We start from the raw sequence: 3789 nt of genomic DNA on the forward strand, positions 1-3789 counted from the left end.
AAATAATCTTTAAAAAAAAAAAAAAAAAAAGAACTGGGTCTTTACTCTCTTGCTGAGAAGCCAGAGAGGAAGAAATGAACCTAACATCTTAATTTGCCTTGTTATTCAGACTCTAGTCAGATTTTGCTAGTAAACTCAAAATTAAATATCCAGGAAAATCGTCTCTTCAAAATATCTAGAATCTGAAATGCAGGTCTCATCTTTACTTTTCTTGTTTTCAACCTCTGCCAGGAGGTCCAATTAGTGTGTTGGCATCACCACACCCAAATAAAGGCAGTGAGCAATTACTGGAAGCTTGAGCTGACAGGTTCCCGGAGTTCTCCTGTACAGTGCTGTTCTCACTCCCCGTGCCCTCTGTCCCAGAGCCCTGGGGCTGCAGCAGTAGTCCTCCCTCCTTCCCAGGCTCTCAGCTCAGTTTACAGCTGCACCTTTTCCAGGCTCCTTGCTGTTCTGCCCAGGCCGATGAGTTTGCACATTGTCTCCTGTTTTCTCTCTTTTCTGTTGGCAGAGTTTCCTGCTATTTTAGAGAACTGGCTTTCCCTATCCTTTAGCTATTTCCTCCTCTCTCTGTCTTGCCAGAGCCAGGCACCATGATGGCCTATCTAACCAGCGCCCCCCCCCACACACACACATTTCTCCTGTAGAAGAGCAGGAATAAGAGACAGAGAGGAAACCAGGGGTGTTGCAGGAAAGCCTTTGGTGCAAAGATAACCTTGGTTATTTAGCATCTCCTGATGTGTTTACTGCTTGCTGTGTGGGTTCTGGAAATATCATCCTCTGCCCCAAGACAAGTGGTCGATAGGCAGCAGGAAAAGGCTTGCCCCTATTATATGTGCAGCAAACGGTGCTGGGGTAGAAGGGTGAGCGTATCGGGTACGGTGGTAGAAGAGTTAAGAAGGAAGAGAACAGGCTCTGTCTGCAAGCAGTATCAAGCCTTGACATCTGTCCTGCACAGAGTTGGCATCTGTGTCTAGAGACACCATTTACTTTGGTTGGGCCTTAGGTGGTACCCGAGATGTTGACAGAGAAGTCAGGTTCTCTTCTGGCACCCCACCGGACTTACCAAGGATCAGAGCAACAGGATTGTAATGTTGGGTCTCTTCTCAGGTGATGCTTTAGAACTTCTCTGCTCTTTACCATCAGGAGACCAGTGAGTAAAAGAAAGCATAGTAAAAAAATAAAACAACTACAACCCCCCGAAACAAGCAGAGAGGTTTGCCCCTGCAGTAAGAACCAGACGACGTATGTTCCATCAGTCAGTTTCAAGCATGGCAGTGTTCACGACGGTGTTGGTCGTGGAGACTCTGGAGGGTGGGGAGAGTTCAGGCCTGAGCTGGGAAAGGAGGGTAACAGTGTCCCATGTGGTTTAACAGAAAGAATTACATTCTTCCCACCCTGGTTACGTTCCTGAACCTGGCTGCTTTGGTGCTTCTAGGTACTTTTCTCCCCTCAGTTTTTTTCTTTTTCTTCCCTTTATTAGTAGTATTTTTGATTCCAGAAGTAAAGCATGGTCAATGTAGAAAAGTCAAAGAATGCTAAAATATCAAGTAATACTTGGAGTGTACAGTGAAAGTTCTCCTCACCATCCCCAGTCCCACTCCCTCCTGGCAGCAGGCACTCCCTCTACAAATGGTCATTCAGATGGACATATTATACACAGATATAAGGACTCTTTTAAATAAAAATGAAACCATGTTATACATACTGTATGATGTATCTCTTGTTTTTGTCGTACTTCTGACTTCTCCTTCTCTCTCCTCTCTCCTCAGGGATCCGGTGTGATTAAAGCTGGTTTTGCTGGTGATCAGATTCCCAAATACTGCTTTCCAAACTAGTAAGTAATTCTGTAGCTTAGTCAGAAGCTTCGGAGGCTTGTCAGCTTTGTCATGGGGTCAGCCCTCCACCTTTTACAGAGAAGGAACTCTGATTTGGGTCAGAAATATCAAATATACAAATAATTTAAAATAATACATGTTCATTGTAGAATTTGGGGCAATGCAGAAAAGTAGAAGAAAATCAAAATCAACGGTAACCTCACTCCTCGGAGATAATCACAGTAGAACTGAGTCTATTTCTTCCCATCTAAGCATGCACGTACATCCTTCTGTATTCTGTCGTGAAATGAAAAGTGATGGTTTCTCCCTCTCTCTTTTGTAGTGTGGGCAGACCCAAACACGTTCGCGTCATGGCCGGAGCCCTTGAAGGTGACATCTTCATTGGCCCCAAGGCCGAGGTAATTCCCAGTGCTACTGAAGAAGCCTGAAGCCAGCAGAGGACCTGCATTATTCCCCACATGGGCAGCATCCCAGCAATGGGACAGCCACGAGTAAAAGGAGCAGTTTCCTCTTAAAATATCCCCTTTGGTCCCCTCATCCTGGGTCTAGTTGGTTCACTTCTCTCAGGAGCAGCCTCTAGTTTTAGAAAGGAAATATCTGGAACCCCACTTTGGGAAACAGAGACCAGTCTAGAAAACAGGGCTTTTGCTTTCCTTCTGTATTTTGTCACTACCTTGCCAATGATCAAATTGGCTAACTTCGTTATTTTTTTGGCAAAAGGGATTCAGGGGGAGATCCTAGGGATACCCTGGGGATGAGTTAATTAGCGCTATTTGGAGGAGCCCTGGGGCAGCTTCCAGAAGCAGACCAATGGAATCATTGTTGCCAACCTAGGCTGCAAGCACTGAGGCCCAGAGGTGGGAGCCAGGAGACTGTCCTGGGGTCAGACCACGAGGAGGGTGCCTCCTGTTACTTGCCATAAGGGCACCGAGGGCCCATGGTAATGCAGAAGCCCTCTGTTCTGCCGGCCGATCAGGCAGCGAGAACAGTTTGCAGTGTATAGTTTAGAGACGTGGCAAACGGGGGGGGCCTACCTTTAGCCCTGGGTGAGGACTGTTCAGGGGGCACTCCCGGTGCTGGAGAAGCGGGGCCTGCTGGGCCGCCTGGCTGAGAGTCTGGCTGCTGCTGTAAGCCCTGCTCTCTGCCCCCAGGAACACCGAGGGCTGCTCTCCATCCGCTACCCCATGGAGCATGGCATCGTCAAGGATTGGAACGACATGGAGCGCATCTGGCAGTATGTCTATTCCAAGGACCAGCTGCAGACTTTCTCAGAGGAGGTGAGGGTCCCGTGAGCAGGGCGTGCGGAGCTGTCAGAGCCACAGCCCCAGAGATGATCACTGCTGGGAGTGTTGGAGTCTTACTGGGGCACCAGGCCCCGTGCTCTTCAGACAGGCCTACCCTTAATCTGCACGCCAGTCCTACGACAAACAGGGAGTATTATCTCCATTTTACAAACAAAGGAACAGAAAGAAGTTCAGTGAAGCCAAGTAGTCTTTCCAGGATCACCTAGGGAATAAAGTGGGAGAGCTGGGACTCAAACCCATGTTTTTCAGACTTCAGAGCTTATACTCTAACTTCTAAGGAAGTAGCTAGCAATGCAGAAAAACAAAGGAAGCTGAATACTAGACATATCAGAATTTCCGGGGGGGGAGAGTTGTTCATTTTTCAAAAATACCTTCAAAATATTTAAATTTAATTTTGAAAAAAAGATTATTTTATTTATTTATTTTTTTTTTATTTTTTATTTTTGGACAGCAATGCAAAGTTTATTGAGTGATAGCAAAGTGATAGTACAAAGCTCCCAAGGAGGGAGGGGACCTGAAGGGGTTGCCCTGAAAGAAAATTTAAATGATTACTTTTTTATCATAAGAATTCCAAATTTAGGGGCACCTGGGTGGCACAGCGGTTAAGCGTCTGCCTTCGGCTCAGGGCGTGATCCTGGCGTTACGGGATC

The 3789-nt window shown here is 46.7% G+C and overlaps 2 long non-coding RNA genes across 2 annotated transcripts; one reads left to right on the top strand and one right to left on the bottom strand.

The window, feature by feature from the left end:
• Positions 1 to 821: 821 nt before the first annotated feature.
• Positions 822 to 3002, bottom strand: LOC117800599. The gene is made up of 3 exons (XR_004623123.1): positions 2870 to 3002; positions 1706 to 1904; positions 822 to 1333 (listed from the first exon to the last, which is right to left on the bottom strand). It is a non-coding gene; the product is annotated as an uncharacterized LOC117800599 (long non-coding RNA).
• Positions 1738 to 3545, top strand: LOC117800598. The gene is made up of 3 exons (XR_004623122.1): positions 1738 to 1834; positions 2158 to 2233; positions 2987 to 3545. It is a non-coding gene; the product is annotated as an uncharacterized LOC117800598 (long non-coding RNA).
• Positions 3546 to 3789: the final 244 nt, after the last annotated feature.

Source organism: Ailuropoda melanoleuca, unplaced genomic scaffold (assembly GCF_002007445.2).
Source record: "Ailuropoda melanoleuca isolate Jingjing unplaced genomic scaffold, ASM200744v2 unplaced-scaffold73095, whole genome shotgun sequence".
In the NCBI taxonomy this organism is placed as follows: domain Eukaryota; kingdom Metazoa; phylum Chordata; class Mammalia; order Carnivora; family Ursidae; genus Ailuropoda; species Ailuropoda melanoleuca.